The sequence below is a fragment of the Felis catus genome, chromosome B1 (genome assembly GCF_018350175.1).
Source record: "Felis catus isolate Fca126 chromosome B1, F.catus_Fca126_mat1.0, whole genome shotgun sequence".
Lineage (NCBI taxonomy): Eukaryota > Metazoa > Chordata > Mammalia > Carnivora > Felidae > Felis > Felis catus.
This window is the reverse complement of record NC_058371.1, coordinates 18,835,414-18,862,131: the sequence shown is the minus strand read 5'-3', so window position 1 is coordinate 18,862,131 and position 26,718 is coordinate 18,835,414. Positions and strand designations below refer to the sequence as shown.

General features: G+C 37.0%; 1 long non-coding RNA gene and 1 other non-coding gene across 2 annotated transcripts in view; one reads left to right on the top strand and one right to left on the bottom strand.

The window, feature by feature from the left end:
- LOC123384779 overlaps nucleotides 1-26,718 on the top strand; it is a 174,875-nt gene that overhangs the window by 57,627 nt on the left and 90,530 nt on the right. The gene's annotated exons all lie outside the window — the stretch shown is intronic.
- On the bottom strand, nucleotides 9,528-9,631 carry LOC111560297. Its single transcript, XR_002742054.1, has one exon. It is a non-coding gene; the product is annotated as a U6 spliceosomal RNA (small nuclear RNA).

The window sequence follows — 26,718 nt, the reverse complement described above, 5'->3', positions numbered from 1 at the left end:
GTAACTGGATTAAAATATCAGGCTATTGTGTAGTGATTTAAGACTAGAGGAAATAGAGTCTATCTATATTTGATTTTTTGTTATTGCTATTGTAATTATAATTAAGAACAAGACTGTTGAAATAAAACAATATCAGATATAGTATACTTATTCTGCATATATGTCTTTTTGGATAATAAAATATAGGAATAAATAACAAATAGAAATATAGCTCGTCAATATTTATCCCATATAAGCTATGGCAGTTTTTTCCTAAAAATAAATCCAGGGAATTTGCAATACTTTTTTGGATATTTGGATTACTTGGGATTTTTCAAATGAAAAGTTTCCAAGGAGATGTGATTAATACCATGTACATGTTGTTTCCATATATTAGCAGACTTCCCTATTTAAGCATATATTTTGGAAGCATATTTGACTTTGATAGCTTATAACATATTCATTTTGAATGCAGAATATATATATATAGTATAACATATATATAAAACAAGTATATATATATATATATATATATGCATATATACATATACTTTTTTAGGCATCCATGTAACACATTATGTGGTTTCTATTTCGAATGTATTAAATTATACAAAACTGAGAAAACTAATACTCATTTTCATAGACTTATACATTAACATATAAGGTATATACTTCTATTTCCCTTTTTCTTTTTGTTTTCCAGTTCCATTCATTTGTTCTCTTATTTGCTTAAAAATTGAGTGACTACTATATGAAAGCCTTCAGTTATACTCTAAAGAATAAGATTAAAATATATATAACTTAATTATATATATATATATATATATATATATATATATATATATATATATATATAGTGTCCTTACCTCAACTGTTCCTAATTCTTTCCAAACTGGTATCAGTAGAAAAGCAAATGTATAAACCAACAACTTTCTCTTAGTATGATAAAGTGAATGCGTATGTCAGGTATGATGAAAACAGAAAGAAAGACATAGCTGCATTTGCCAGGAGAGGATGCTTACATGGGTGGGAATAAGAGCTGCTAACATTTGCTTATGGCATATTGCCGCTTCTTTCTGCTATCACTCATAAACAATTGATCCCCCTACTACTACATAATCCATCATCTCCAAATTGATGTGGCCGATTTGCATTTCATTGCTTAGATCAGTGATACACATTGCCATACTACTATTAATGATTATAAAGAGTGTAAAAAGTGCTTAACTTACAATCAGGGTAGAACTGGAACACTTGGGAGACTATGTAAGACCCAATTAATATTAATTAATGATAATGTCAGTACACTTCAGACTGTACTTTCTTCTGCAAATTAAAATGATGTGATGAGAATAAACCGGCAGTTGGGATGTTTCATAGAACAAAGATACTTTTTCCTTCCATCTCTCTTAATCAGTTGCTTATGTTTACTTTTAAAAATTACATTTTCATAACAACATGGACACAGTACCTCTTGCCAGTATTTTCTTTCTTTCTTATTATTTGTGTGTGTGTGTGTGTGTGTGTGTGTGTGTGTGTGTGTGTGTGTGTGTTTGTATCTCTAGGGGATGTGGAGAACTATTCCATCTGTGGAAGACTTGTGATGAAGTTCCTTGCCGTTCTTTTAATGATTATGAAATGAAGAATTTGACTTAGTTCAAGCAGCCATACTTGTAGTCGTTACACCTGCAGCCTCCTTGTGCATCAGTCCTAGGGCATCATGCCAAAAGATGAAATGGCGTTTTGATTGGATAAATCTAATAGCTCATGGGTATAATGCCATGCTTCCTTGACTTATGTTTGTGTTGTTGTTATTGTTGTGGGGTTTTGGGGTTTTGGTTTTTTTGTTTGTCTGTTTGTTTTTAGTACATGATAGGAAACCCTCAAACATTATGATGTAGGCATTGCAGTGCTCAGCACAGGACAACTCAAGCAAACAAAAGACATCATAACTCACAGGTGTTATATCTTATCTATAAATTACCAGCCGCTATGGCTGACAGTGAGGAACTGACCCCCATCCATCTCCACATTGCATTCAGCTCTCACAAAGTCTATGAGCAAAGAAGTAAAACATGATTTATGATAAGTTGCAAGATACCACGCTTGCATATTGCTGTGTGTGGAGCAGAGATCAATTCGTGGCTTACAAATTTGTCACAGGACAGTGCATCTTCCAGTCTGCCACCTTCAAATTAAGTGTCATGATGAGAGAAAAATATGGCAATGTCTTGGGAAAAAAATAGCACATTTTGATTAGGTTACAGAAATGGTGTGGGATAACAAAAGACAGGAAACTAGAGTTCTCACTTGGTCACAGCATTCAGTTTAAGATCAAGGAGATAAAAATAGGAGAGCAAATACATAAAATGGAAGAAGAATCCTTATAACTAAATGAAGATGGCATTTGAGATTGTAACATAGAAGAAAACATTACTGGTCATTCCCAAGGGAGCTGACCTACCTCTAGCTCCTATTAATTCTAAACATTGGGAGGGAAACCAGCTTGGAGCTTTATATTCAAATAAATTTATGCATGAATCACCATTCTGTGAATATTTATTTGGAAACTTTTAATTTATGTTCTTTCTTATTTTATGGCTTTGAAGGTGAGGCAGATTAGGGACAGATGTTCAAATGGTGGACGCTTTTATTTCTTTTTCTAAAAACAACTGTAAATTATTCTTATTTTAAGGCTTAGACTTAAAAATCTATCTTGGGCTAATGAGTAGGGCAATTAAACAATTAAAATACTGCTGACTCATAAATATAAAAAAAAAAAAAGGATGGGGTGCCTGGGTGGCTCAGTCAGTTACGCGTCCCTCTGCTCAGGTCATGATCTCACAGTCTGTGGGTTTGAGCCCTGCATCAGGCTCTGTGCTGACAGCTCAGAGCCTGGAGCCTGCTTCTGATCCTGTGTCTCCCTCTCTCTCTGCCCCTCCCCCAGTCTCACTTTGTCTCACTCTGTCTCTCAAAAATAAATAAATATTAAAAAGAATTTAAAATAAAATGCTGCTGACTCATGTACACATGACTCTGCAGATGCAGATCTTCCTTTCTAGGACTTTTCAGAAGCTTTGTGGATTTGACATGTATTCATTCCAGTTGCCTATATCAATACCACAAGATAGAATCAGCAGGCATGAGGTTGGCCTTCAAATTCCTCCTACTTTAGACAAAGAGCAAAAGATCTATGTGATGTATATAAATTAATTGTTGGTTTTACCTTAACATATCAGAATTACCCAGATAGTCAGCATGATAAATGCCTTCTTGCATTGCACGCATATTTTTAAAACTAACATGTCCACCTCTGAATTCTTGGTTTTTCCTTAAACCTGTTTTTATTCTACCTCAGTAAATGTCATTTCCATTGTCCCAGTTGTCTATATTATATATCTGGGGATCTCTTTGACACTTTCTTTTCCATCACCTTGTCTACCTCCTACTTCCCTTAATCCTATCAGTTTTACTCCAAAATCAATGTCTAGGGTACCCGGTTCTCTTTCTATTACCACCATCCCCAGTGCACACCACCTGTATCTCTTTCTGCCACTATGGAAATGATTTCTTGATTGGTCTCACCATTTCCACTCTCTATTCCAATGATTTTTTTTTTTTTGAGAGAGAGAGAGAAAGAGAGAGCGAGTGGAGTGAGAGACAGAGGGAGAGGGAGAGAGATAATCCCAAGAAGGCTCCACACTCAGAGTGGAGCCAGACACAAGGCCCAATCCCAGAACCCTGGGATTATAACCTGAGCCTAAATCAAGAGTCATACGCTTAACCAACAGAGCCACCCAGGTGCCCTAATGATATTTCTTAAAAATTAAATCTAAATGTGTTCCTTCCATTTTATAAAGCCCTCAGTACTTTACCATTTCAGATAAGGTTAAACTATAAATCTTTAACAAGGTTCTTCAGTTTCTGGCTACTTCCTGTGTCTTCAGCTCTAACTCGCATGGTACTTTCCTTCTCTCTTGCTATGCTCAGGCATCTGGCTCCCTTTTCAATCGTTTGGGTGTTTCTTACTCTTTGCTTGTACTATTCTCTGTGCTCAGAATCTTTCTTCCCCACCCCATGCTTGAGTAACTGATGTTCATCCTCTGGAAATGCTGTCCCTAACCTAAGCCCAATGTATCGTGTTATCCCCTTTAATAGTGTCCTAGATTCTCATAAAACTTACCAAAATTTGTATTTTTTAAATTTTGTATTTGTTTATTCAATACCATTTTTGTCCACTTAACTGTAGACTTCACTAAGTCAGACCTTATTATTTACTGCTGTGCATCCTGCGTGTAGCACAGCCCTTGATCCTGATCTGCACTTCATCAATACTTGTTGTGTAAGAGTTATGAATCTCAAACCATAAACTCAAACGTGTAAGATATGTCCATGTCTTTATTTCCTTTAATGAAGGTGAATCTTATTCTGGGCTTTATTTCATTGGGCTGGTAGGAAATTTAAGTACAAACGTTTTTAGGACTTTCTCCCCATGGAAGGATCATACTGAAGCCCATTGGTGACTTGAAATGAGGATGGTCCATAACTTAAGCCTCCGTGTTCATAGCTGGCAACTGCATGGTTTCAAGGTCATGAGGACCCTTTTAGTCCGATGGCTTTCTGTCTCTGTGCCATGGGGGACAAATGAGAATTTTAGTCAATGCTAAAAAGCTGTGCAAAGTTCAGTCTCCTTCAGCACACTTTCTTTCTGAGCTGCTATCAACTTCCCAGGGCACCCCCAGAGAGAAGGGGGCAGGTCTTGTCTGCCTGCAAAGCTATCTCCCCTTCTCTGTGTAAGGGGGATCATTCTGGCCCCTCTCTTCAACACAGCTCACCTCTTCTCTCCTCTTGTTGCTTTCAAAGATATTTGCCAGGCACACAGGATCTGGGCACAATGTCTGAGAGAGAATTTGAAGTCCTACCTTCCTACTAGCCACATGGCTTCAAACCACTCTGAACCTCAGTTCCCTAATCTTTAAAAATGGAATGACAATTGAGGGATTATTAAACCTTGAGGAATTATTAAACGAATAAATATACATGTCTTGGAAAAAAGACAGGCTCATTATAAACACAGAAGAAATGTTAGTTTTTATTACTATTCTAGGTCCAATCTGGAGAACTTCTGTTTTTGACTCAGTATTGACAACTTCACCTGGAGCAATGAGGTACAAAAGGGTTTGGTTTTAATCTTCCTCCCAGGACATATTCTACAAAGTAAGACTTGTTTGTCTTTTCACCACTATATCTCTGACACCTAGAATGATGTCCAGCCTTCAGTACTCCAGCCTCCATAAATACTTGTTGAAGAGCTCATTAAAAATCACTGCCGGGTGCCTGGGTGGCTCAGTCATTAAGCATCTGATTTCGGCTCAGGTCATGATCTCTCGGTTTCTGAGTTCAAGCCCCATATCTGTGTGGAGGCTGCTTGGGATTCTCTTTCTCTCCCTCTCTCTCTGTTCCTTCCCCGCTCACACACGCTCTCTCACTCTCTCCCTCAAAAATAAATGAATATTGAAAAAAACTCCCTGTCTCGTTGCTATAGTGTTACAGGAAGACAGGGGGCCCATACGTGAAGTACAGTGTGACAGGAAGAGTCATGTGGTGAGAGCCCTGCATGACTGGCTACGGGGACAGGGTGGCTGGAGCTGCGCACTCACTAGGTTCACTATAAGCAAAATGAGAAGCTTGACGTCGTGTCAGGGGTCAAGAGCAGAAGAATCCAAGGGACCTGACATTCCGCAAATGTGAAACAAGTCCCTGGGAAATGAAGAGACCCAGGGTTCCTTAAGGGGTAGGCCTACCTGGGTCTGACAGTGGCCAGGTAGCAGCTTGCAATGTTGTTGTTTCCTCATGCATTATATGCAAAAGAGAATGGTGCCCACTTCATGGGGTTGCTGTGAGGATTAAACCAGCGAATTTATGGCAAATCCCTCAGAAGAATGCCTGGAAAGAGTGAGTTCACGGTGGTGTGGGCCACCAGGAGTATCCCCCACAAGATCCCACGTTCCGGGAAGCAGAACACACCTGTCTTATTAGCAATTGGACCTTTGGCACCTTACACACCTCTTGAAGTCTAGCAGGTGCTCAGCAATTATTTGTTTAATTAATGAGCAGGAGGGAAGTCGAATCAGGGGCAGAAAATAATGTGTGATCTGGCTCTTGAGAGGGAGTTCAAGATGCAGAGGAAGCAGAGGGTAAGTGAGGGTTTTTCCAGACTGGGAACAACTTGAACGCAGACAAGAGGAAGGAAACAGCACGGGCTGAGCCTGGGAGCCTGTGCAGCTCAGCGAGTCTAGCACAGCAGGACATGGAAAAGGGGTCAGAAATAAGGCAGGTGCCAGAAGTAGATGGCTTGGCATTTGGCCAAGCTCATTTATGTGCAGCTTAGTGTGTAGTTTTCTTTATATGATTAATTCATTAACCCTACTGAGGACAAAAAACCTTGTTAAGAAGTCAACGAAGGAGTTTCAGCACACTTAATCCTTTATCCTGGATCTTTCTCATTTTGTTTTACTCTGATTGAATACTACCATCTACCAAACTATTCCTAAGTATTCTTGTTTGTTTTTTATGAGGCACAGGTGATAAACCTGAATACTGATGCCACAATCTTAGAAACTCTAATGACACTTGCAAGGGACAAGAAAGAAAAGTCAAATTTTAGGTTTTGCCATGCTAATTGTCCATCATCTTAAATACGACTTTTTAAAATTTTGAAATATTTCCACATATTAGACAATGAGAAGGTGATAATAGTTCACAAAACTAGTAAACCTATCTTTAAGATCTTTGTGATACAAACAATTTCTACATTTATCAACGCAAGATGTTTTTCCCCCTACTTTCTATTCTACATATCATCTAAATCTTTTTCTCCAGAAAGATGGACTTTTACAAATTAAGAATTACTAGTGGTTTGTTTTATCAAGAAATAGTTTTTTGTGAAATCTAAAAAACCAAAACCTTCATAGGAAAAGAGATCAGACTTCTTACCAGAGGCTGAGCAGGGGGAGGGGGAAGTAGAGGAAGGGGCTTAAAAGGTACAAACTTCTAGTTACAAGATAATTAAGTGCCAGAGATGTAATGTACAATGTGATGACTGTAGTTAATATTACTGTATGATATATAGGAAAGTTGTCAAGAGAGTGAATTCCAAGCATTCTCATCACAAGAAGAATACTTTTTCCTTTATTCTCTTTTCTTTTTATTACATCTGTATGGGAAAAACGGGTGCTAGCTGAACCTATTGGGGTAGCCATTTCACTGTATATATAAGTCAGACCACCATGTTGTATGTTTAATTTGTACAGTAACAAATGTCAATTATTTCTCAAGAAAATGGAGGAAAGTAGCTTGTTACCATGTCAGCAAACTTATGTTTTCCTATTTGTTAGTACTTGAAAACGTCCTTGATTAAAATGGCCAAGCCTGGGGGCACCTGGGTGGCGCAGTCGGTTAAGCGTCTGACTTCAGCCAGGTCACGATCTCGCGGTCCGTGAGTTCGAGCCCCGCGTCAGGCTCTGGGCTGATGGCTCGGAGCCTGGAGCCTGTTTCCGATTCTGTGTCTCCCTCTCTCTCTGCCCCTCCCCCGTTCATGCTCTGTCTCTCTCTGTCCCAAAAATAAATAAAAAACGTTGAAAAAAAAATTAAAAAAAAAAAAATGTCCAAGCCTGTCTCATCATCACCAAAGTTTGTCAACTCCCCTTCACCCTTCACGTGCCCCTGCCCAGACTTCCAAAGTATTCTGTGTATATCTCTTTCATGGGGTAGCTCATTGTGCACATTGTATTTGCATCTATGTGTGTGGCTTATTTCCTACTAAATTGCGAGTTCCTTGAAAGAGATTCAATGCCTACAGGGGATTCTGACATATCACGTGCCCCCAAAATGTAAAACGAACAAACAAAAAACCTGGAATAAAATGAAAGAAAAAATATGTTTCTACAAATGCATGACTTAAAGTTAGAATAGCCATTACAGGGGTGCCTGGGTGGCTCAGTCGGTGAAGCATCTGACTCAGTTTCAGCTCAGGTCATGATCTCATGGTGCGTGAGTTTGAGCCCTGCATCTGGCTCTGCACTGACAGCATGGTGGCTGCTTGGGATTCGGTCTTCCTCTCTCTTGGCCCCTCCCCTGCTCCCTCTCTATCTCTCTCTCTTAATAATAAATAAACATTTTTGTAAAAAGTCTCTAAAAAAATAGAATACCCATTATAGTAGAACTCATAATTTATATCTCAGGTTTCGAACCACAAATGTATTCACTAGTTATGGAAAAATATAAAGAATTATATTTTTTAATCTGTCCTTTGAATATCTCTTTATTCTTACATTCTGAGAATCTTTCTTCATGTTGTAAGCTTAAAAAGTAGAGTTTTAGAGTGATGGCCAAGAAGAAAATAAAGTATAATTTTGTCTCTTCCTTTTCTCATAGCATTTACCTATTCAAAAACTTGACTACAATAACTATTTTTTTAATAAACCATTTTTTCTTTGTTTATTCTCTGGATGGGAAGTTGCTGTCAAGCCAGGGAATGTATTTCCCTGTTTCACTCCACGTAGTTGCAGCCACATTACTAATATTGTGTCATGTGACAGCAGCTACACATGTCATGAGGATTAATACGTCATGTTGTCTTCCCATTCTGCAGCACGATCAGAGACTGTAGATGGAAGGTGACAGCACCACAAGACAGAAGGAGCCTGGGTCCTTCTGGAAATGTTTGCAACAGAGCCACCCCTGAAAGCCATCCTATTAAAAATATTCACATTGTACTTTAAAACACTGGAGTAGGAAATACGCATTTATTGTAATTATGGAGAGTTGAGGTTACTTGTGACATCAGGTAACATTAACTTGCCTAATATGCCAGAACACTTAAGAATGCGTTTAAATGTCATGATGTCATTAATATGGTACAGAAAAGGACTCAGTATGGCCTAGAGCAAACACTGGATTTATTGTGTTGCAAAGTTTTGGTTTGAAACCCTGCTTTAAAAAACACAGGACTTTAGGTGGGTCACTTCACCGCATTACTCCACATCCCTGAAAAGGATGTAGCAACAAAGCAAAACCAGATGAGATGATATGCATAAATCCCACAAAAATCAAAAAAGCACTGTGTAACTTTAAGGAGAATTATAATTGTCATCAAATGAAACAATCAGTAAATAATTGTGCTTCATCTACAGAATGTAAGAAAGTCGTAGTCATTGCCATCAACCTGGGCAAACAGCATGAGTTAATATTTCATTGGTAAAACATGAGGTTTCTTTGGATGCTCTTCATCTGAACCTACTTCCTTCCCTCACTATCTGTAAATGATTGACTTTGAGAGCTGGGTTTCAGTGATTGAATCTAATGAAGCTTGAGTATCAGGGCAATCTATTGCCTGGTACACTTCCAAAGGCCGATTTTATTTTTATTTTTTATTTTTTATTTTTGGCTTCTTAAGATTTTAATTCCAGTATAGTTAACATACAGTGTTATATTAATTTCAGGTGTACAATATAGTGATTCAATAATTCCATATATCACCTAGTGATAAAAAGATGGAACACTTCACAGATTTGTGTGTCATCTTTACACAGGGACCATGCTAATCCTCTCCATATCGTTCTAATTTTTAGTACAATGTGTTGTCAAAACAAGCACCCAAGAAGGCCAATTTTAAGCAATTATAAACATATCCTTATTTTTTTGTTGTTGGATGGGAATTGTAGAAAATAGAATTTATCTGAATTCCTACAATTCTAAAGCAAACATTTGTGACAGTGCTGCAAACAGCAAGCACAACTGTGTGACTATATGAGCAGTCACATATTTTTCCAGATCCCAACATTTCAGGTCCATCTTTGTCTGTCGCTAAGAGACCTGCAAAACTGTTATTGATACAGCAAAATGGTTCTGAATCTCAGAGTTCTTATATGAAAACAATTTGATACAAGTTTTCCAAATGTTGACAGTTTTAAAAATTTTACATGGCATTACCAATAACAAATGATGAAACTTAAAGAAATCTTCCTAAAGATCAAATTTTGATCAATCAGACAAGAAGCAAGACATTCTTTCCATTGTCCCCTAGAAAATACTTTTTATTATTTGAAACTATAAATAGCAATAAAAAAAGGAAAGAAATATAAATAGCATTGCATACAAATGCAAGGGGAAATGGTAATGTGGAGGAGTGTCAAATAGTTACTAAATGTTCTTTCTCTGTATGATATAATGCTTGTGATATTTGTCAACTTTGAAAATATATATGTACTGATTCCTTTTGTTATTCAAAATAAATATTCATTTTCATATATAATTTAGAATTTATAATTTTGTATTACTTTCCTTAGATTCTCCAATATTGTATAGCAGCAGGCACCACAAATATATTCCTTCCTCAGATGACTCTATTTCCAAACTCTAAAAAACTTTCTTTCATACTGTCCGTTTTCTAGAAGATTTTTTTTAATTATCTTCTTTTTATGACATTTATTTGTTTTGAGAAAGAGAGAGCGCACAAGCTGGGGAGGGCAGAGAGAAAGGGAAGAAGACAATCCCAAGCAGGCTCCATGCTGTCAGTGCAAAGCCCAACATAGGCTAAATCCCACAAACTGTGAGATCATGATATGAGCCCAAATCAAGAGTTAGGTGCCTAACCAACTGAGCAGCCCAGGTGCCCCTAAAATTACCTACCAAGACTTCCTTTCTTGAGATGGAAATGTAGAAAATTCATTTTCTTGATGGCATATTTCTTCATTTATTTTGTTTTGTTTTAAGCTCTTCTTTGGACACAGAACATTCCTTTTGATTCAAATAACTCATAAAGCCATAAAGGTTGAATTCTAAAACAGGAGTATTTATTCACCGTAGCCACTTAGCATTTCTAATCCAAGTATTCACTGCCTTTACCATTCAAATTAGTTCAGACTGTCTCATTGAAACAATTTTATTTGAAACTCTCAATGATTATATATATATTTTTCAAATATATATATATATATTTGAAACTATGTGGTAAAAGCAGTAATAATTTAAAATCTATATACCTACATTTCCTAAACACATTATTTTAACTTAAATAAATTCACATTCATTAGCCAAATTTTTGACATAGGACCAAGGCCTTTTTCATATGTGATTTCTGATTGTTTATTGGTGTTATTTTTCCAGCATAAAATAAAACCATAATTCATCACTTATGAATTCAAGTTTGGCTTCCTTTAATGGGGAGCCACGTGAGAAAAAAGCTTAGTGCAGAATCTGTCTGGAATTTAACACTCATTTCCTATTCTTTCACATATGTCTCATATACCTTTAATCATTTTTTTTTAGCTATTTGCATTATGCAATGTTTCCAATAAATTTTCCTTGATTTTTATAAAAATAACTCCTTTTTATTACTTACATAATACTTAATGAAATTTTATAATTATGAAATCTAACCAGCACAAATCAGTTTGGGAACAAACTGACTCTTATCAGCACACTGGTCACCAGGTGGTTCTAGAATGAGAGTCTTAGAGAGGAGGTCTAGGAGCCATACCTACATACTGTTCTGCAGACTCAAGTCAGTATACTGAGATACTCTGTTTTACATCTCAAGGAAGTGAAAGTTTTGTTTAACCTAGCAAATTAGGCAAGTAGAGATTGAGTAAAAAAGGTATCTATTGTTACTGTATTTTTAATTTTTTTTTCTTTAACGTTTCTTTTTTTTTTTTTTTTTCAACGTTTATTTATTTTTTGGGACAGAGAGAGACAGAGCATGAACGGGGGAGGGGCAGAGAGAGAGGGAGACACAGAATCGGAAACAGGCTCCAGGCTCCGAGCCATCAGCCCAGAGCCTGACGCAGGGCTCGAACTCACGGACCGCGAGATCGTGACCTGGCTGAAGTCGGACGCTTAACCGACTGCGCCACCCAGGTGCCCCAAGCCTATTTGCTTTTAAATTTTTTTTCAACGTTTTTTATTTATTTTTGGGACAGAGAGAGACAGAGCATGAACGGGGGAGGGGCAGAGAGAGAGGGAGACACAGAATTGGAAACAGGCTCCAGGCTCTAAGCCATCAGCCCAGAGCCTGACGCGGGGCTCGAACTCACGGACCACGAGATCGTGACCTGGCTGAAGTCGGACGCTTAACCGACTGCGCCACCCAGGCGCCCCTAACGTTTCTTTTTGAGAGACAAGAGAGTGAGAGAGAGAGAGAGAGCATGCGTAGGGGAGGGGCAGAGAGAGAGGGAGACAGTGATTCTGAAGCAGGTTTCAGGCTCTGAGAGGTCAGCACAGAGTCCCAGTTAGGGCTCTAACTCAAGAACCATGAGATCATGACCTGAGCTGATGTCGGACGCTTAATCGACTGAGCCACCCAGGCACCCCTATTGTTATTATTTTTATATTAACGTTTTTCATAGAAATAATTAATGATCTATGATGATCTGAGTTTCTTTCTGCAAGATACAATTAACTTTTCTGAGCTAGTAATACTCAGTCAAATATCCAAACTGTGTTTGGATCCTAGGCTGTAGTAAGTAAATCAGTAAAGAAATGCCCCTTTAAAGGTTCTGCCACCCATGCAACGGATACAGTGCTTCCTCTTGTCACAGGATGGAAACAGGTGACTATTTGTCTTTTGCAGTGAAGTTGGTCACCCTAAATTGGTCCCTCATCACTTTTGTGAAATCCTTTGGAAATGAGGAAAGAGGAATAAAAAAAATATACTCTTCAGTGTGATAATATGGTGGCGGGGGGGGGGGGTGTTCTATATAAAAGGAAGGGAAACAATACACACATACAGAGACCACTAATTATGGAATGTAAATAAACTGCATTACACTCTAAACTCCACTGAAAGCAGAAACTACAATTTTTAATTATTTGTTGACCATAATATAATATCAATCTCCTAACAGACTACTTGCCAATCATGGACATCAATATATACACTTGAATGAATTAAAAAATAATATAATTCCTTCACTACACTATTATTTTGAATAAACGATAATAAAGGGATAGTCTATACTCACTTTACCCCCAAAATTTGTTGATCAAAAACTCTAATTTATATGAATTATCTAGTTAGAATTTATCATTATTATATAATGATTTTTAAGTTCCCATTGTGCACAACGAAAACACTACATTTGTATTTTTTTTTTAATTACCTGGCAGGCTTAGCCAATGCTTCGTATTTGAAAGCATTGGGCAATCAAAAATTATACTTTTCAATCAGACTTAAATGTAATATTTACAATACCTGCTGTAACGATCAACAATAGCCAAAGTATGGAAAGAACCCAAATGTCCATCGAGGGATGAATGGATAAAGAAGATGTGGTATATATATATACAATGGAGTATTACTGGGCAATCAAAAAGAATGAAATCTTGCCATTTGCAACTACGTGGATGGAACTGAAGGGCATTATGCTAAGTGAAATTAGTCAGAGAAAGACAAGTATCATATGACTTCACTCATATAAGGACTTTTAGAGACAAAACAGGTGAACATAAGGGAAGGGAACCAAAAATAATATAAAAACAGGGAGGGGGACAAAACATAAGAGACTCTTAAATATGGAGAACAAACAGAGGGTTTCAGGAGGGGTTGTGGGAGGGGGAATGGGCTAAATGGGAAGGGGCACTAAGGAATCTACTCCTGAAATCATTGTTGCACTATATGCTAACTAATTTTTATATAATTTAAAAAAATAAAATTAAGAAAAAAATAAAATAACTGCTGTAAACTAGGAGCTATTTGAAATTTTTAGGAATGTTGAATTATTTTGTATATCTAGGAAATATATATATATATATAATAAGTAGTCAGATATATATATACATAGGTATATATATTTTAGTTCCTTTGGCTGTTACTTGGATCATAGATTGGCATGCTATGCTCTGTGGTGCTGTTATGTTACATTATGTCATATTACAGGAGAAAGTTTATCCTTACAGTGAATAGAATTCTATGGTGGCTATTAGCTTTCAAAGTATAGTGTAACTATGCTTGATACCCTATAATGTTGGCACCCCACTCTGGACTATTGAAGATTGGTATATCTTCATTTCTCCCTGGGGGAATTTAACCCATTTGCAAATATGAACATTGACATCTATCTTCTTTGACTTTGCTTTTCCCTGGGGATCCTACTTTAAGACCTGGAGGGACATGTCATGAGCTAGAGAAGACATACAAATGTGAACAACAGTAAATTAAACTGTGGAATGAAAGGTCATTTCAAATAAACTTTCTATTTCCCTTGTTACAGTGTATTGCAAATGAATCTCAATCAGATGGCTGCAATTCCCCTAGCCTTGAGTGAAAAATAATGCAAAGCATAAGAGAAACTCTGTTTTTATTTATCCACATGTACCTCTAAACATTAAGTCATCCCCAGTTCTCTATAAGTTTTATTTAGCCATGGAAAGTACACAATAGCTTTTTCCTTTATAACTTTACCGCAAGAGCAGTGCTGATGCCTGTATTTAATGATATGGATGTCCTTAGATTAATGAACTAGAATAAATTCAAAAGGATGTTGGATGTTATAAATTAACATAATTAAAATCTTTCTGAAGGAATTTAATAAGTAGATGGATTTGAGATATTTACATTGACATCATGACACTTTATGTAATGCTTTTATGTAACAGTTAATTGGTAAATTAAATATATACATAGGTCCTCTTAAAAATCATGCCATGTTCGTGTCCATTAATTTATTAAAGAACATGTGCTATGTTTCAATAATACTGAAACATCAACTTTAACATATCCTTCTGATGAGTAATCAAATAATAGAATATATAGCCAAATTATCTAAGTTCTATAAAAGTTTATAGTAAACAGAAATAAAACAACTTTGAAGAAAAAATTTGAATACTTTCCTTTTTAAAGATATATGCTTAGAAGTGTTCAGGTACGTAAGGAGATTCAATGAATTTCGTTTGATTTTTAGTAGCAGCGATAATGTTACTTTCCTAATTTAAAACTGGAAAAATTATTATACATAATCAGTTTAACTCAAAACTGGAACAAGTTGAAATAATTATTAATAAGATGGCTAATTTTTCATACATTTTAATAGGGCTAGAAATTTAATCAGGGATGGATATTGGAGGAAAATAATTATCTTACGTTGCCCTATGGGATCTTAATTTTAATTTCTAGGCTTCCCAGAAAAGGCTTCTCACAAAGTTTCTATTTTCCCCTTCCAATGAAAAATAAATAATTATTTATCAGACAACACCCTAATATAGTCCCATACTGAAACTCGAAGACCGTGGAGCAGTCTCCTTGCCGTCCTTGTCACACAGAAATGGTGTAAATATCATGATGATTTAGGAGTCCAGTCTTTAACTACTAGCATCAACATCAATCCATATAAACATATTTTCATCCTCCTTGAGGAAATTATTTCAAGGTATTCATCCAGTTTTGGTTACAAAACAAAGAAAACTACTTCTGGCAGCTTACAAGCAAATATGCTATGTTAGTGGGTGTGTGTGTCTTGTAAAATCACAAAGAAGTTCCTTTACCTACAGGTTCTTGTTGTCATTGTTATTGATATATGTGAGTGTTTCAGACAGGGCAAGATTTATATGTTAAGTAGTTACTGGAATCTTAATGCCATCTCTGACCTGCTGCTTAATCTCATCCTTGGTTCATTTGTGATTGTTATTTCAATTCTAGGTACTGACTGTAAAACCTCTTTCAGACTCCAAAAGGGCTTTTTTCTCTTCCTTCTCCTTCTCTTCCCTCCCTTTTCTTTTCTTCCTTTCCTTTTTGTTTTATTGCTTTGTTTTGCCAGAAAGTATCGGTTTGGCATTACTAGTATCAATAAAAATAAAAAGATACCAGGGAAATTTCTATTTCAGTTTATGATTCTGGAGGAATCTTACCCTAATCTCCATTAACTATAATCAATTGATTACCAAGTTAGTAATTATAATCTGGTTTGCTCAAAAATCATTTCTAATGCCAAATAGAATCACTATTGCTAAGTCAAAAGGTTCATATTCTATTCTATTTTTTTAGGGCTTATAAATTCACAATCAAGGATTAGTAGACAACCAGTATCCAGAGACTTTTATCAAGAAACATAGTCAATATGAATACATTAGAGTTTCTAAAAAGAGGTGGGTTTTCTTTGTTGTTGTTATTGTTATATCTATCAGCATAATTGTTTCTATACTAGTGTAGGTATATACCCCATACCATCACATTAATGCATTAACTTCCTAATATCATTAGGAAATGAACACATTGAAAAGTGACTTAAAAGGAGCAAATCAAGAATGCTTGTCACAAATCACTTATAATACTGTATCTTATTATAATCTCTCTGGCCTCTTATTTTTCATTGAAGATAGAAATCTTTAAAGCAATCAAATGCTAACAAAATTTCATCAGATGATATATATTTTAGTGAGCTAGCAAGAGAACAAAGTAGCATGGATTTCTTCCCAAAATCAGTTCTCTGGGTGAAACTGTAAAAGGATATATTCTCAAAATGGGGGTGGGGAGGGGGACAGGAGAGGAACTGGAGGGGAATAATTTTTTTTTTGTTTATTTATTTATTTTGAGAGAGAGAGAGAGAGGAGGGGGGAGGGGCAGACAGAAGATCCAAACCAGGCTCTGTGCTGTTAGCACAGAGCCCCATGCAGGGCTCAAACTCAGGAACTGTGAGATCATGACCTGAGCTGAAGTTGGACACTTAACCAACTGAGCCAACCAGGCACCCCAAGAGAAATCATTTTTATTTTTGTTTGGTTTTACAAAATGGCATGGAATTGGTTTTTTATTAATGTTTATTTATTTTGAGAGAGAGCGGAAGAGGGACAGAGAAAGGGAGAGAGAGAATCCCCAGTGGGCTCCACAGTGTTAGCACAGAGCCCAACATAGGGCTCAATCTTACAAACCATGGTCATGACCTGAGCTGCAATCAAGAGTCTGATGCTCAAGTGACTGAGCCACCCAGGCACCCAACAGTTTTGTTATTTAACAGAATTTTCTCATTTGTATTTTTGCATATACAGATATTTATAAATGAAAAAATGTTTCATTTGGGGTTTAATCAGGGAAGCAGACCACTAGAAGATAAAAATAGTAAGGGCCCAGCATGCCCTATCTTCCATAATTTGTCTCATTCAGCATATTACTTTTGAAGACTCATTTTAAGTGTTGCTTCCATTTGACCTTATGACATGACACAGCCTATGTGAGGCCGTTGTTTCTGTGGCTGGTGCTAGAGAATGAAGTCTTCAGAGCGAGAAGGGTGGTTGAGAAGGGAACATGGATGTACAGTGGGTGAAGAAGGACAACATCAGAACTTGTAGGACCATGTTTCTCTCTCACCACATTCAAGCCTTCAGTCTCAATGACACTGTACCCTGCAGAAGGTGATTCCTTCATGGGCGCTCACCCAGCCCAGAAATGGGAGAAACGGAAGGAGGGTCTGGCCAAGCATAAGGGAACGCAAGCCCAGCTGCCAACACGACAGAAGAAAAGTGACAACATCCTGAGCAGCAGTAGCACCTCATGACCTGAACTGGCCCTCCAAACATAAAATAAATACGGCTGCAGCTTCTCCTCTACCTTCCAAATCTCATGTGTGTCTCTTGTGGGCCACAGTAACCTGGAGCTCTGCAGAACAGAGAATTCTGGAAAGCATAGGAGCCATTTTGCTAAAGTGACACAGTACAGATCTCCCACATATATCAAGTCTGAGGTTTCTCTCAGAATCGGCCAGGAGAGAGAGCCATCAGCTAATATTTTTAAGTTGCATAAAGGGTATATGAGGGGCACTATGCTATTTTCTGTATATCCATTTGAAATTTACTGTAGTTAAAATTTTTACTTAACAAATGAAAAAAGGAAAGAGAAAGGGACATAGCAGAGAAGAAGCAAGAGTGGAAAGTGAATGGGATTAGCTAGGCACAGCAGCTTGATGCAGCAGTAAAGGGGTTGAGGAAGATAATTTTAAACTTTCTCTCCATGAGCCTACATTACAGAAATATTAAGGACAAAGAAATATTAAGGACACCTATACAGGTACCCTTGGGGTAAGATGAAAATTGCAAGAAATTCCCGCTGGGAAAAAAAAGTCAGTGAGAATAGCCACCCACTCTGAAACCTTCACCCTCCGTGTGCTTCCTCCAAATCCCTGAATGAGTGCATGTCAACCTGAGAAGTCTACGTGTGCAGCATGCCACTTTCCTCTAGGGGTATCAAGCTGTGCTTGATTAGTACACAGTGATTCTGGGGTGCCTGTGCTCTTCAGCCTGGACATCATCCTCCCTCTTTCTCCTAAACTCATCTGACTGGGGTCTAGTCCTCAGTACTTGACACTACATGAGAATTTGAGTTTTTAGTCTCAAATACCAAAACAAGGACTAAAACTATCTCAAGAGAAAGAATGCAAACAAAACAATACAATAATTTCTTCATCAAATATTTGATTACTAGAGCATTATTATTGGCATTGGAGATCAAACAAAGACTCATACAAAGAAATAACCCTACCTTCAGGCCCTGTCTTATGGCACTGACATTGGCAAAGAGCAAGGGAATTCAAAAAATAAGATTAACAACAACACAAGGATGGACATTCAAACTGCTCTGATTTACCTCTTAATTGAGGTACCACCCAGTGCAATAAATGAAGAAAAAGAAACAGAAGGTATGAACATGGAAAAGAAAGAAATAAAATGGTCACTATTTATAGGCAACATGACTGTCTTTGTAGAAAATCCCAGTGGAACTACAAAAACATACTAGAACAAATAAGTGAATTTATTAAGGTTGCAGAACATAAGGTCAGTACACAAACATCAATCAGATTTCTATATAATAGCAATGAACAATTGGAGAAAAGATACTCTACCCATGGAATACTACTGTCACCCATGTCCGTGGATTCAAAACTGCTTATGATCATCCACATAACTGCCTGTCCTACATATTTTGAAATAACTTAGCCAGTCTCCACAACTGTGTGAGCTAATTTTTGTAGTAATTCTCTCTTGTTCTCTCTTGCTGTGAATGAGATAAAGAGAGAGAAAAAGATAAAGAAATGTAAAGATATATATATATTTCTTACTGTGTATATTTCTGTTAAATATACACACTTTATATGTGTATAAACTTTAATTGAATCTATAAAAGAAAAAAGTTAACAATGAACTTTATCAATAAGAACCTCTGTTCTCTGAAAAATACTAAGAAAATAGTGAGGGGCCAAGATGGCAGGGCAGTGTGGAAGTTCTCAGCTTCCCTCATCCCTGAAATGCAGCTAACACCAAACCATTTTGCACACCTAGAAAATTGAGCTGAGGATTAACATAACAATCTGTATAACTTGAGCCCAGAACTCAGCAGGTACATGGGGCAGAGAGGTGGACTAGGGGAGAGAGAAGCTGTGGAGGATAGCTGTTTTCATGGAGAAAGGACAGAGAAAGGGAGGAGAGTCCAGGAAAAGCACTCCCCCCAAAAGTAGCTGGAGAGAAAGAGAAAGAGTGGAAGCCCCCACAAGACTAAACAAGAAAGGGAGAAAGGAGAAGATTTCTTGACTAAACAAGAAAGGGAGAAAGGAGAAAGGAGAAGGTTTCAGCACTACTAGGACTGTATAAACTAAAGGAGTCCATGACCACTAAACCAGCCCTGCAAGAAATTTTAAGAGGACTCCTTGAAGGGAGAAAAGATGAAACAAAACAAAAAAGACCAAAATCAACGAAGACTAGAAAGGACCAGTCTTCACTAGAAATATCACTAGTAATATCACTAGAAATTTTAAGAGGACTCCTTGAAGGGAGAAAAGATGAAACAAAACAAAAAAGACCAAAATCAACGAAGACTAGAAAGGACCAGTCTTCACTAGAAATATCACTAGTAATATCACTAGAAATACCAACTCTACAGGCAACACAATGGCAATAAATTGTTATCTTTCAGTACTCTCTCTAAATGTCAATGGACTAAACACTTCAATCAAAAGAGATAGGGTAACAGAATAGGTAAGAAAACAAGATCCATCTATATGCTGTTTACAAGAGACCCATTTTAGACCTAAAGTCACCTTCAGATTGAAAGTAAGGGAATGCAGAACCATCTATCATGCTAATGGTCACCAAAAAAAAGCTGAGTAGCCATATTTATATAAGACAATCTAGATTTTAAAATAAAAACTGTAACAAGAAATGAAGGCTTTATATCATAATTAAGGGGTCTATCCACTAAGAGGATCTAACAGTTGTAAACATGCCCTGATGTGGGAGCACCCAAATATATAAATCAGTTAATCACAAACATAAAGAAACTCATTCATAATAATACCATAATAGTAGGGGACTTCAATACCCCATGTACAGTAATTGACAGATCCTCTAAGTAGAAAATCAACAAGGACACAATGGCTTTGAATATCCCACTGGACCAGATGGATTTAACAGATATATTCAGAACATTTCATCCTAAAGCAGTGGAATACACATTCTTCTTGAGTGCACATGGAACATTCTCCAGAATAGATCCCATACTGGGACACAAATAAGCCCTCAACAGGTACAAAAAGATTGAGATAACACCATGCATATTTTCAGACCATAATGCTATGAAACTCAAAATCAACCACAAGAAAAAAATTGGAAAGACAACAAATACTTGGAGACTAAAGAACATCCTACTAAAGAATGAATGGGCTAACCAAGAAATTAAAGAAGAAATTAAAAAATACATGGAAGCTAATGAAAATGATAGTGCTACAGCCCAAAACCTCTGGGACACAGCAAAGGTGGCCATAAGAGGGATGTATAGCAATCCAGGCCTTCCTAAAGAAGGAAGAAAGATGGCAGATACACAACCAAACCTTACACTTTGTAGAGCTGGAAAAACAACAGCAAATAAACCCAAAACCAGTAGAAGATAGGAAATAATAAAGATTAGAGCAAAAATGAGTGCTATCAAGATAAAAAAAAAAAAAGTAGAACAGATCAATGAAACCAAGAGCTGGTTCTTTGAAAGAATTAACAAAATTGGTAAACCACTAGCCAGTTTGATCAAAAAGAAAAAGGAAAGGACCTAAATAAATAAAATCAAGAATGAAAGAGAAGAGATCACAACAAACACCATAGAAATACAAACAATAGTAAGAGAATATTATGAGCAATTATATACCAATAAATTGGGCAATCTGGAAGAAAATGGACAAATTCCTAGAAACATATATACTACCAAAACTGAAACAGAAAGAAGTAGAAAATTTGAACAGACCCATAACCAGTAAAGAAATCAAATAAGTAATCAAAAATCTCCCAAAAAACAAGAGTCCAGGACCAGATGGCTTTCCAAGGGAATTCTACCAAACATTTAAAGAAGAGTTAACACCTATTCTTTTGAAGCTGCTCAAAAAATAGAAGTGGAAAGAAAACGTCCAAACTGATTATTTGAGGCCAGCATCACCTTGACTCCAAAACCAGACAAAGACCCCACTAAAAAGCAGAACTACAGACCAATTTCTCTGATGAACATGGATGCAAAAATTCTCAACAAGATACTCAACAATACATTAAAAGTATTATTCACCACGATCAGGTGGGTGATCACATATTTATACCTGGGATGCAGGGCTGGTTCAATATCTGCAAATCAACCAATGTCATACATCATATAAATAAAAAGAAAGGATAAGAACCACATAATCCTCTCAATAGATGTGGAGAAAGCATTTGACAAAATGCAGCATCCTTTCTTGATAAAACCCTCAAGAAAGTGGGGGTAGAAGGATTATACCTCAATATCATAAAAGCTATGTATGAAAGATCCACCACTAATATCATCCTCAATGGGGAAAGACTGAGACCTTTCCCCCTAAGGTCAGAAACATGACAGGGATGTCCACTCTCACCACTGTTATTCAACATAGTGTTGGAAATCCAAGCCTCAGCAATCAGACAACACAAAGAAATAAAAGGCATCCAAATCGGCAAGGAGGAAGTCAAACTTTCACTCTTTGCAGACGACATGTTACTCTATGTGGAAAACCCAAAAGATTCCATCAGCTTTAACTGATCCATGAATTCAGCAAAGTTGCAGGATATAAAATCAATGCACAGAAATCGGTTGCATTTCTATACACCGATAATGAAATGCAGAAAGAGAAATCAAGGAATTGATCCCATTTACAATTGTACCAAAACCCATAAAATACCTAGGAATAAACCTAACCAAAGAAGTGAAAAATCTATACACTCAAAACTATAGAAAGCTCATGTAAGAAATTGAAGAAGACACCAAAAAATGGAAAAATATCCCATGCTCATGGATTGGAAGAACAAATATTGTTAAAATGTCAATACTACCCAAAGCAATCTATACATTCAACACAATCTCAATCAAAATAGCACCAGCATTCTTCAAAGAGCTAGAATAAACAATCCTAAAATTTGTATGGAACCCGAGAAGACCCTGAATAGCCAAAGCAATCTTGAAGCTGGAGACATCACAATCCCAGATTTCAAGATGTATTACAAAGCTGTAATCCTCAAAACAGTATGGTACTGGCACAAAAACAGACACTCAGATCAATGGAACAGAATAGAGAACCCAGAAATGGACCCCCAAACATATAGCCAACTAATCTTTGACAAAGCAGGAGAGAATATCCAATGGAATAAAGACAGTCTCTTCAGCAAATGATGCTGGGGAAACTGGACAGCAACATGCAGAAGAATGAACTTGGACCACTTTCTTACACCATACACAAAAATAAATTCAAAATGGATGAAAGACCTAAATGTAAGACAGGAAGCCATCAAAATTCTCGAGGAGAAAGCAGGCAAAAACCTCTTTGATCTTGCCCGCAGCAACTTCTTACTCAGTAAGTCTCCAGAGGCAAGGGAAACAAAAGCAAAAAATGAACTATTGGGACCTCATCAAAATAAAAAGCTTCTGCACAGTGAAGGAAACAATCAGCAAAACTAAAAGGCGACCGGCGGGATGGGAGAAGATATTTTCAAATGACATATCAGATAAAGGGTTAGTATCCAAATTCTATAAAGAACTTGTCAAACTCAACACCCAAAAAAGAAATAACCCAGTGAAGTAATGGGCAAAAGACATGAAAGGACACTTTTCTAAAGAAGACATCCAGATGGTGAACAGACATATGAAAAAATGCTCAACATCACTCATCATCAGGGAAATACAAATTAAAACCACAATGAGATACCACCTTACTCCAGTCAGAATGGCTAAAATTAACAACTCAGGCAATGATAGACTTTGCAAAGATGTGAAGAAAGGGGAACCCTTTTGCATTGCTGGTGGGAATGCAAACTGGTGTGGCCACTCTGAAAACAGTATGGAGATTCCTCAAAAAATTAAAAATAGAACTACCTTACGACCCAGCAATTGCACTACTAGGTATTTATCCAAGGGATACAGGTGTGCTGTTTTGAAGGGGCACATGCATCCCAATGTTTATAGCAGCACTATCGACAATAGCCAAGATATGGAAAGAGCCCAAATGCCCATCGACAGATGAATGGATAAAGAAGATGTGGTATATGTATACAATGGAGTATTGCTCAACAATCAGAAAGAATGAAATGTTGCCATTTTTGACTACATAGATGGAACTAGAGGGAATTATGCTAAGCAAAATTAGTCAGAGAAAGACAAATATCATATGACTTCACTCATATGAGAAATTTAAGATATAAAACAGATGAACATAAGGGAAGGGAAACAAAAATAATATAAAAACAGGGAGGGGGACAAAACATAAGAGACTCGTAAATATGGAGAACAAACAGAGGGTTGCTGGAGGGATTGTGGGAGGAGGGATGGGCTACATGGGTAAGGGGCATTAAGGAAGACACTTGTTGGGATGAGCACTGGGTGTTATACATAGGGGATGTATCACTGGAATCTACTCCTGAAATCATTGTTGCACTATATGCTAACTAACTTGGATGTAAATTAAAAAATAAATAAACAAGTATAGGCATAAAAAAAGAAAAAAGAGATATAATAAATAAATAAATAAATAAATAAATAAATAAATAAATAAATAAATAAGAAAAAAGAAAAATACTAAGAATAATTTTATTCATGCTATGCACTGGGAAATAGTACTTACAAATCATATTTCTGATCAATATTTTGTATCCATAGAACTCTCAAAACTCAGTGATAAGAAAAGGAAAACTCTAAAGAAGAAAATGGATAATCTCTCTGCACACATTATCAGGAAGGATATCAGGATGGCAGATAAGCTCCTGAAAAGATGCTCAATGTCATTAGTGATTAGAGAAATGCAAAGTAAAACAGTGAGATGCCACTAAATACCAATAGAATGACTAAGAAACAGAAAAACAAACCAAAAAAACCCCCCACAGTTCTGACTTGTGCTGCAGATGCAGAGCAACCAAAACTCCAAACCTTTGTACATGGTTGGTGGAAATGAAAAGTGTTATAACCACTTTAAGAAAGAGTGCCTACAAAGTTAGGCATGTCGTTACCACATAATTAAAGATTCTACACAGAGATATTTTTCCAAAAGTAATTAAAACTGTGCTCACATAGAAGCTTATATGTAAATGTTTACAGTGGCTTTTTTATGTAATCACCAAATATTAGAAAGAACCCAAATGCCCTTCAAATGGGGAATGGGTAAGCAAACAGTGGTACATCCATACAACGGAATACTACTCAGCAGTAAAATGGAGTGGCACACTGAAGCGTGCAATAGTATGATTGGATCTTAAGTGCATTATGCCAAGTGAAAGAATCCAAAATCAAAAAGTGACAGCATGATGCCATGCATATGCCATTATGGAAAAGGTGACATTATAGTGAGGAAGAACAAATCACTGATTGCCAAGGGTTGGAGGCACTGGCAAGGATTTTAACCACAAAAGGACATGGAAGAATTGTTTGGTCATTGGAATTGTTTTATATCTTTATTTTGGTGGTGGTCCCACTACTATACACATCTGTCAAAATTCCAGGACTGTCCTTTAAAAGGTGAGAATTTTACTGCATGTAAATGAAACTTGAATTGAAAATTAAGATGAGTATATATAATATTAGGTAGCAACGGTTGGTAAGGGAGAAAAAGTGAATTGGGAAAAGGAGACATAAAATGGCTAACTGTGAAATTCACTGAGGATGGGTGAAGAAAGAGAAGGCCTCACTGCAAAGATAATTTTTGAGATCATCTCCTGCAAGAAGTCTGGCATATTTAAGCAAGAACAAGAAGATCAGTGTGGGTAGAATGGAGTGAAGAAGAAAAGCAGAGTAAGTGGTCGGGGAGTTGACTCAAGAGTGTGGGGGAGGGGGCATCAGATGGAAGCCCATAGGTCACAGGTAGGTCTTTGACTGTTACTGTGAGTGAGATGGCAAGCTAGCAGAACATGTGAGCAGAAGACTGACACCATCTGGCTGACATTCTAACAGGGTACCTCTGTCTACCATGTTGAGTTGAAGAGGGCAAGATTCCCATACAAAGACTTACAAACAGGCAAAAGAAAAGGCATAGATAAGGCCGTGGAGGAAGTGTAACACTGTCCTGCTGTGGATATATTGGATATGTAACGCCGGTGGCTTTCTGATCAGCTGGAGGTGGGATATGTAAGCAAGGAAGGAGTCAATGATGCAATGAGTAGAAAGATTTTTGGTCTAAACAACTGAAAGAATGGGACATCTCTGTTGTTCTTTTTTTAGATTTTATTTTTAAGTACTCTCTATCCCCAAAGTTGGGCTCAAAATGACAACCCCACGATCAAGAGTCACACACTCCATCATCCACTGAGCCAGCCAGGCGCCCCAAGAATGGAACATCTTTTTAAATACTTTTTTTATGTTTATTTATTTTTGAGAGAGAGACAGAGTGCAAGCAGGAAAGGGGCAGAGAGAGAGGGAGACACAGAATCTGAAACAGGCTCCAGGCTCTGAGCTGTCAGCACAGAACCCGACGTGGGGCTCTAACCCACAAACTACGAGGTCATGACCTGAGCCGAAGTCAGAGGCTTAACCAACTGAGCTACCCAGGCACCCCAAGAATGGAACATCTTAATTGAAATGGAGAGGATTACAGAAGGAGTTGTTGTATGTGGAAAGGGTGTGGATATTAGTCTGGGACATTTAGGTTGAAGATGCTTATGAGACAGCCAAATAGAGCTATCAAGTAGGCAGGTGGGTATTTGAGTCTGGAAGTCGGTGGACAAGTTCTTGACAGATACACAAATTTGCAACTCATAACCATAAAAATTATATTTTAAAGCCATTAAACAGCATAAGATCACCAGAGATGAAGTGTAGATAGAAAGAGAAAGAGGTCCAAGTCCTGAGTCTTGAGACAATATGTGTATCAGAAACATAATTATGGGAACAGATGGACCAAGAATCTAAACACAGCATGATAAGTATGCTTTGGGAGATAGAGATGATAATAGCAACAGAAAACAAGAACAAAACACCACAAAATCTAAACTCAGTAAAAATATTGAGTATGAAAAACATAGCAGTTGAAATGGAGAACAAAATAATTCAGATAAATAGTAGGACAGACATAGATGATGAATAAATTAGTAAACTAAAAGCTCAGTTTAGGAACTTACCAGAGAGCAGTAGTCCTAGACAAAGAGCATATATAATGGAAAATCTAAATGAAAAATGGCTAGAATAAAGGTGCAGACATCCAGATTACAAGAGTCTAAGAAGAGAGGAAAATAAAA